Here is a 9,344-nt window from a genome sequence, read left to right on the forward strand (position 1 = left end):
GAAAAATCCAAATAGAAACTTGGGTGTCACAGGCTCCACGGTGACCTCCGTCCTGCCGTCCTGCTGGTCTTGGTCTCGTTGCACCGATGTGGAAACCTTTGCCTGACGCCATGGAACTCCTCGCCTGCGCTTGCCTCCTTAGCACCAAAGTGTAAACAAGGACACTTTGTGCGCTGGCGCCCTCCTGGCGCCCTCCTGGCTTTGGTCGTCATGGCCCACGTCATGAGAATCACGCGAGGTTTGCCTTTTCCTTGATATCTCCGCCCCTCGCGAGCCAGCCTGGTGAGGCCGCTCCCGAGGTGGTCTTGCGTCGTCCGCCTCGCAAGGCATGGCCCCTCGCGAGGGTCTTGAATGCATGTTAGTGGAGATGGGCCATACGGGCCCGCTCGCAGAGCCACGCCGTGGGCCGCATGCAGGCAAGTCTGGGGACCACCATTCCCAGAACGCCGACAGTAGCCCCCGGGCCCAAGGCGCGCTCGGACTTGGCTTCGAGGCAAAGCCAAAGGGCAAGTGCGGAGCGCCGCAGGTCCCAATAGCCTGCGGCCATGGTCGACGCGTGGCGATTGATTGCACGTGGGCGTCTCCGCTTCCCCACACTGCCTCGGCAACTATCCGACTTGACAAGTCCCTGCGACATGCAAGGACAAACCATCATTACCTGTGATCGTGGGGGTGCTGGTTGGCCTTCTCTTGCTATAAATGGGGAGGGGGGCTGAGCCCACGTCGCCCATCTCTTCGCATTCCGCTTGATTCTCCTCCTTTGCTCCATTGCCAATAGCGGCACCAATGGCGCCCATATGAAGGTTTTCCACTTCGGAGAAAGGGAAGACTCCCCGCGACGAGCCAGGGCCGCTTCCGCCGAAGAAGAGGCTGGTCCATCATCATGACGTGGTGGTGATGCAGGAGGTGGCAAGGCCTTGGTGCGAGCGGCCTCCTCCTGGGCCCGTTACCCCTGTACGCCCAAGCCGAAGGCTCAGGAGGAAGAGGCGGCGAGCGGCGGCGCGCGTGCCACGGCCATGGTCATCGTACCACGGTGGCGCGCGTCGCTGCCCCTGGAGTCCATGACGCGGACTCTCCGTGCGAGCTTGTGTTGTGGGCGGTGATGCCCCCGAGCACCTGGATCCGCTTCCCTTCCTTCTTCTCTGCCGAGATGCCGCCGAGGGGGCCCCTCGAGCTTTCGCTGCAGCACGCCGACTGCGACGCGCCGGCGACTGGAGCGGAGGTTGAAGCCATCTCGTCGGGCAAGATCTTCATGACCTGAGGCTGGGGTTAGGTTGCCTGAGTATGTAGTGCGGAGGGCGCCCTCGCGATCCACTTCGAGTATGACGGCGCCTCCACGCTGTTCTTCAAGGTCTTCGACGCATAAGGCTGCCGCCTGGAGTGTTGCTCCGGGAGGGGTCATCAGGTTGACGCCGCAGTAGGGGCAGGGCATGCTGTCCGCATCGCCAGCGGCTCCTCTGGAAGCCGCAACGACGCTTGGGAGTCCAGCGATTCTCCCGAGCTCTACGAGACTCCTGAGACGAGCGACTACAGCTACGTGCCCCCAAGCTCTCGCCGAGCCTGGAGCAGGGCCGCAGCATCCGGCCGCTGCCGCCGCTCATCTGGATGAGGTTGGCGCCGGCCTCTAGTGGCCCACGTCAGCCACAGGGGCGCGTGTACATAGGACTCCTTGAAGCTTCTCCCTTTTGTTTCCTGCGAAGAATCGAGAGGTACCCCGTGGGGGTGCGTATAGGGTCCGCAATATCTTCTGTCGATATCGTCCTTATTATAAAATGGTGTGTGTGCGTGTCCCGTTTCGGGTCGGTTTCCCCTTTCCAACCTCGCGACGGCTTGGTGCTCTACACCGACAGGTACCAGTCCCCAGCCAGGCTTCAGCCGTCGCTGGTATGCCAGGTCACGATGCCATGGTCAAGGCCAGGAGGTGAGTAGCCCGAGGTCCAGTAAGAGCCCTTGAGACGCGATGCTCAGGAGATCCCCTTTAGCGCCCAAGCGACCGCCGAGAGGCAGGAAAGGGAGGCTACGTCACCGTAGCGGGCCAACACGAATGAGAACCCTATGTAGGAGCGATTGGTTGACCCGAGTGTGAAACTTATCTTTGGCAGTCTAAGGCCGGTCCTTCGTGAGGCACCAGGCTTGTGCGCAGGCAGTCGTAGCTTAGCCAGGTCGGGCCCGTACGAGTCTTCCTCTCCTCCCACGCTCTCCTTCGTGCTCTCCGTCCTCAGGTCCTGGCCTCGAGCGAGCTCAGCCGCCGCTGGTATGCCAGGTCGCGATGCCATGGTCAAGGCCAGGGGTGAGGGCTGGAGAGCCAGTAAGAGCTCCTGAGTCGCGATGGTCAGGAGCCCCCCTTTTAACGCGCAAGCGGATTACATGGGAGAAGAGGGAGCCCGCGGTGCCGCCTATCGTGGCCTTCAGGAGGTTCCTGCAAGTCAGCACGAGGTAGGGCGTAGATTGCCATTATGTTAGCCGAGCGGCCACTGATTGGTTCGCCAGAGAACGGAGGCACTGAGGGCCTGGTGAGGTAGCGCGTGCGGCCAGAGCTCGGCCGCTCAGATTTGTCGACGTTGCAGGGACGGACCCAAGCACAAGCGCCGTGCCAGCGTGAGCAGCTCCCGTGGTGGGTGACAATCAAGCAGGTGATAGTCATAGATAGATTAAGCATGGAAAGCAAACTGGCTCAAGTAAACGCAGGGGAGATACATGCCACTGGGTCGGGCCTGAGCGGCTTGGGGATGATGCAGCCCGAGGGGCGCTCCCAACAATGTAAGCTAAAGACGAAAAAAGGGATACATGCCGTAGATACGGACCCACACGGCCTGGGAATGATGCAGCCCTGAGGGTGCTCCCAGCTAAATAAACTTGGAAAATGTCACCTGGTTCTGTTGATAAAGGAATGTTGGGGCAGCTGAAAGTACGCGGCGAAGGGGTTGCTCCTCACGAGCCACCGGGACCCTGAGCCTCAGGAGGCTCCGGGGGTCCAGGCGATTCCCTGAGGACCGTGTCCATCTCCGTCAGGACAGCGTGATGCCTGGCCTCCTGAGCCGCCAGGACATGCCACAAGTTGCGCTGATGAGCGGATGCCATGCTCAGCAGGCCGAATGGCATGCGAACGTAGCTGTGCGGTGGGCCCTTGCAGCGTCCCATGCGCGAAGGCCAGAAGTGCTCTTGAGGCACGACCCTGTTGATTCCCGGGACGTTGATGCAGACGCGCAGCCCGACATCCTCGCCTGGATGGGGAGCTCCGCCCGGTGAGCGGAGATCGCTGTGCATGGCTCTCGCGTCTTGCAGTTCCTGAGTGGTCTTGGTAATGAACTCCTGAGCGGTGGGGGATCCTCTCCTTGTGTTCTCCTGAGGGAAACGAGCCATGAAGCATGCCTCCAAGTGGTGCCCGAGCACCTCCCTCGTGACGTTGGCAAGGTCTCAGGCCCTCCAGAAGAGAGCCCCCGAGCCCTGCCCAAGGAGGGCGCCGGGCACGCCTTCCTATGCGAGGGAGGGAGGCGCCCCAGGTGCGGGCGCTGATCCTGACGGGATACCACTCGCGACGCCACCCTCCTGAGGCCCTACACGGAGTAGCTGCTTCTTCTTCTTGGGGCAACCTCAGGAGGGTACCGAGCTGCACTACTGTCGGGGTCTTCGATTGACGCTGCTTGGAAGGCGCGCTCGAGGGAGCACACCACATCTCTTTCTTCGCAGGGGACTTTGATGATCCCGCCGCTCCCTGGCATCTTGAGGACATTGTAGCTGTGGTGCGTCACCGCCATGAACTTGGCTAGGGCTGGATACCCGAGGATGGCATTGTATGGCAAACGGATGTGTGCAACGTCGAAGTCGATGAGCTCGGTGCGGTAGTTGTTGCGTTCTCTGAACGTGACAGGGAGGCGGACCAGCCCTATCGGGGTGGTGGAACCGTCGGTCACTCCTGAGAAAGGCTTAGTAGGCTGAAGCTGGTCGTAGGCCACTTGAAGGTTGTCGAACGTGTCGACAGACAAGACGTTGAGTCCCGTGCCACCGTCGATGAGGGTCTTGGTGACTTGTATGTTGCTGATGATGGGTGAACAAAGCATTGGGAGAGCGCCAGCGGTAGCCGCGCACTTGAGCTGATCTGCCGAACTGAAAGTGATGGCGCACTTGGACCACCTGAGTAGGCAACTGGCCTCGAGCTTGGGAAGGACTGCGTTCACATCACGGGCAAACTGCTTGAAGATACGTTGTGAGGCTGGGGCTTGAGCCCCGCCGAGGATGATTGCGATAGCACGCGGCTCCTAGAAGCCCCCAGCCCCCTCGTCTTGATGGTGGTCGTCGTTCCTTCTTGGTGGTGGCGGTAGCGGAGGAAACCCAGCATTGCCCTGAGGACGGTCCTCGCGAGGCTGATCCCTCCAGGCACCCTCGCGAGGCTGATCCTGCCAGCGGTCCTCACGAGGCCGGTCGCGCCACTCCTGGCATGGTCCACGGTCGTTCCAGCGTCCTCTGCCACGTCCTCCTCCTCGTTCGTAGCCTCGGTTGTTGCGCTCGGGGCGTCGACCAAAGCGTCCATCGCGAATGGCCCTGAGCTCCTGACAATCATTGGTGTTGTGACTGTGCATGTTGTGGAAGGCGCAGAACGGTCGGCTGCTCTTGGATGTCTCAGACTGGTCCCTGCCGCGCTTCGTGTTTGGCTCTGTCGCGAGTATGGCTGCTCCCTTGCGCTTCACATCCTTGCCCTTGGCTTTCTTCTCCTCCAGGTCGGTAGCTGGGAGCTCGAGAAGGGAAAGGCGCCCTTCCTCAGCCCTTGCGCACTTTGTCGCCAAGTTGAACAGCTCCAGGGATGAGCACAGCTCCTCGTGGATGGCGAGCTCCACCTTCATCTTGACATCACGAACACCATCGGAGAATGCAGAGATGATGGCCTCGTCTGTCACATTGGGGATGTTGAGACGAACATTGTCGAAGCGCTGGATGTACTTCTGGAGGGTCTCTCCTGGTTGTTGCTTGACGCGGCGCAGGTCACCCGCGGCAGGGGGACGGTCGTGAGTGCCCTGGAAGTTGGCGACGAAGCGGTCGCGCATCTCGTCCCAGGAGGAGATCGAGCCTGGAGGCAGGTTCAGGAGCCACGAACGAGCGCCGTCTTTGAGCGCCATGGGGAACCAGTTCGCCATGACTTTCTCATCGCCGTTGGCCGCCTTGATGCTCAGCTCGTAGAGCTGCAAGAACTCTGCAGGGTCGGGGGTGTCGTCGTAACGAGGAGGCAGATCCAGCTTGAACTTGCCTGGCCAGGCGACGCTATGTAGCTCGGGGGTGAAGGCACGGCAACCGGCCGTGGTCACCGGGGCCTGTCTTGAAGGTGGAGCTTGGTCTTGGTACCCGCGCGCCGCCACAGCAAGCGGCACGGGGCCCTGCCGCAGCAAGCGATCCTGACATGGCGGTGCGGTGAGCGGTGGAGCGTTCTCTGGCGCGCGAGGGACTTCTTGGCAGCTTCCTTCTTCGCGCACGGGCGCCGAACGCGGTGGGTCGCGCAGCGGAGCAGCGCGCCTTGGCGCCAGGGTGCCGTCTTGGTGCAGAGGTGGTGGAGGTGCTCCGTGAACCACGTCGCCCGTAGCTGGCGGTGGACGAGGCAGCGAGAGGGACGGTGCAGGGGAGCCCCCTGTGGCGCTGACCAGCTTGGCGATGCGGTCTAGCCAGTCCTCGTAGAGGTCGTCGATGGGGCGGTAGCGCAGGAGTTTGTGCGCCATGCACAACGCGACCTGCGCGTCCGTGGGAGCGCGACGGGCGTGGGACGACGAGCCGGCCGGGGTCAGCGATGGAGTGGTGGTGCGGCCGACCCGCCGCACCGAGGGGTGCAACGAGGAGGCTTGCTGCTCGTTCCCGGTCGTTCCGGTGGCGGCGTTGGCGGCAGGCAACGGAGAACGACGAGGACGCCCGCCGACGGGGGCCGTCTAAGCGACGCGGGCGACAAGGGCAGCCCGGCACTCAGCACGAGCTCGGCGAGCGTCTGCCATCGAGATGATGAAGCAACGGGGCACGGAGCGACTGAAGGAAAGCTTCTGCACACCCCTACCTGGCGCGCCAAATGTCGGATCTCGGGTTCCGGCAAAACCCTTCAGGTTCAAACTCTAGGGTGCGCGCTAAGATCTCTCCCTCACAGATCACGTCCTCACATACTTCGCGGTCTCTAGGCTAGCTCGATGAATTCGCAACACAAGGGACACAAGATTTATACTGGTCCGGGCCACCGTTGTGGTGCAATACCCTACTTCGTGTGTGGTGGTGGATTGCCTCTTGGGCTGAGGATGAACAGTACAAGGGGAAGAACAGCCTCCTAAGGAGAGGTGTTCTTGTGCTTCGTGAACTTGTGTGGGTTAGGATTACTCAAGATGAGCTCCTGCTGCCTCCTACTGTGGTGGCTTGTCTTATTTATAGAGGGCCCGGTCCTCTTCCCAAATATTGAGTGGGAAGGGATCCCACAATGGCCAATTTGAATGTGGACAGCTAGTACAGCTTATCCTGACCAAAGTAGTCTTTGCCTGCCAAAGGCTCTGGTGGTGACGTCGTCTTGGGCTCCATGGTGACCTCCGTCCTGCAGGTCTTGGTCTCATTGCACTGATGTGGAAACCTTTGCCTGACGCCTCGGAACTCCTCGCCTGCGCTTGCCTCCTTAGCACCAAAGTGGAATCAAGGACACTGTGCGCGCTGGCACCCGCCTAGCGCTCTCCTGGCTTTGGTCGTCATGGCTCACGTCATGAGAATCTCGCGAGGTTTTCCTTGCCTTGATCTCTCCGCCCCTCCCGAGCCAGCCTGGTGAGGCCGCTCCCAAGGAGGTCTTGCGTCGTCCGCCTCACGAGGGTCTTGAAAGCTTGTTGGTGAAGATGGGTCGTACGGGCCCGCTCGCAAAGCCATGCCGTGGGCCGCAGGCAGGCAAGTCTGGGGACCCCCGTTCCCAGAAAGCCGACAAGCTAGTTCAACTCTAGCGTAAAAAATTTGTACTAGGCTATAGAGCTAGTTCAATTCTAGTGTCAAATTATTTGTACAAGCTTACACTAGTATAAAAACTACTTTACGTGAGACACATTAGTCCCGGTTTTAAATGAACTGGCATTAATGGTACCATTAGTCCCGGTTCGAACGACTATGCATTAGGCCCGGTTCATTTGTGACCTATAGTACCGGTTGGTGGCTCCAACCGGTACTAATGGGGTGATGGCCTTTAATACGGGTTGGTGGCTCCAACCGGTACTGGTATTGGTTGGAGCTACCAACCGGTAATAAAGGTGGTGCGCTGCCACCCATAGTGCACAATGTTTTGTCCCACCTCGCTAGTTGAGAGGAGCTGGCATCGGTTTATAAGCCCCGCTACGGCTACCGTGTCGAGATCCTCTCTAAGCAGGCCTTTGTGGGCCTATTGCAAGTCTCCTGCCCTGTGGGGCCTATAGGGCCGTACGGGCCTGCATCCTGGCCCCACTAGAGGTTGGGTTTCTAGTCCTATGCAGGCCATGCCGGCCCAGTAGGAGGGATTTTTTCCTTTATTTCGAAAAAATAATAAAAATCCCCCAGACCACGGCGCGCCTCGTGCCACGTGGTGGGCCTTTGGTCCCGGTTCGTGTTGTACCGGGACTAAAGGGGGGTACCTTTAGTCCCCACCCTTTAGTGCCCGTTCCAGAACAGATACTAAAGGTCCTTACGAACCGGTACTAAAAGTCGTTTTCCTACTAGTGTTATAGAGCTAGTTCAACTCTAGTGTAAAATTATTTGAACTAGCTTATAGAGCTAGTTCAACTCTTGTGTAAAAAATTTGTACTAGGCTATAGAGCTAGTTCGACTCTAGTGTAAAATTATTTGTACAAGCCTATAGAGCTAGTTCAACTCTAGGGTAAATTATTATAAAAGGCTTATAGAGCTAATTCAACTCTAGTGTAAAATTATTTGAACTAGCTTATAGAGCGAGTTCAACTCTAGTGTAAAATTATTTTAACAAGCTTATAGAGCTAATTCAACTCTAGTGTAAAATTATTTGTACTAGGCTATAGACCTAGTTCAACGCTAGTGTAAATTTATTTGTACTAGGCTATAGAGCTAGTTCAACTCTAGGGTATTTTTTTAACTAGCTTATAGAGCTAGTTCAACTCTAGTGTAAACATATTTGTAATAGGCTATAGAGCTAGTTCAACCCAAGTGTAAAATTATTTGTACTAGGCTATAGAGCTAGTTCAACTCTGGTGTAAAATTATTTGTACAAGCTTATAGAGCTAGTTCCACAATAGTGTAAAATTATTTGAACTAGCTTATCGAGCGAGTTCAAATCTAGTGTGAAATTATTTCTACAAGCTTATAGAGCTAGTTCAACTCTAGTGTGAAATTATTTGTACTAGGCTATAGATCTAGTTCAATTCTAGTGTAAAATTATTTGTACTAGGCTATAGAGCTAGTTCAACTCTAGTGTAAAATTATTTTAACTAGCTTATAGAGCTAGTTCAACTCTAGTATAAAAATATTTGTACTAGGCTATAGAGCTAGTTTAACTCTACTGTAAAATTATTTGTACTAGGCTATAGAGCTAGTTCAACTCTAGTGTAAAATTATTTTAAATAGCTTATAGAGGTAGTTCGACTCTAGTGTAAAAATATTTATACTAGGCTATGGAGCTAGTTCAACTCCGGTGTAAAATTATTTGAACAAGCTTATAGAGCTAGTGCAACTCTGGTGTAAAGTTATTTGTACTAGGCTATAAAGCTAGTTCAACTCTAGTGAAAAATTATTTGAACTAGACTATAGAGCTAGTTCATCGCTAGTGTAAAATTATTTGAACTAGCTTATAGAGCTAGTTCAACTCTAGTGTAAAATTATTTGTACTAGGCTATAGAGCTAGTTTAACTCTAGTGTAAAATTATTTGAACAAGCTTATAGAGCTAGTGCAACTCTAGTGTAAAATTATTTGTACTAGGCTATAGAGCTAGTTCAACTCTAGGGTAAAATTATTTTAACTAGCTTATAGAGCTAGTTCAACTCTAGTGTAAAAATATTTGTACTAGACAATAGAGCTAGTTCAACTGTAGTGTAAAATTATTTGTACTAGGCTATAGAGCTAGTTGAACTCTAGTGTAAAATTATTTTAACTAGCTTATAAAGCTAGTTCGACTCTAGTGTAGAAATATTTGTACTAGGCTATAGAGCTAGTTCAACACGAGTGTAAAATTATTTGAACTAGATTGTAGAGCTAGTTCAACTCTAGTGTAAAATTGTTGAACTAGCATATAGAGTTAGTACAACTCTATTGTAAAATTATTTGTACAAGCTTATAGAGCTAGTTCAACTCTAGTGTAAAATTATTTGTACAAACTTATAGAGCTAGTTCAACTCTAGTGTAAAAATATTTG

The sequence above is a fragment of the Triticum aestivum genome, chromosome 5D, assembly GCF_018294505.1.
Source record: "Triticum aestivum cultivar Chinese Spring chromosome 5D, IWGSC CS RefSeq v2.1, whole genome shotgun sequence".
NCBI lineage: Eukaryota > Viridiplantae > Streptophyta > Magnoliopsida > Poales > Poaceae > Triticum > Triticum aestivum.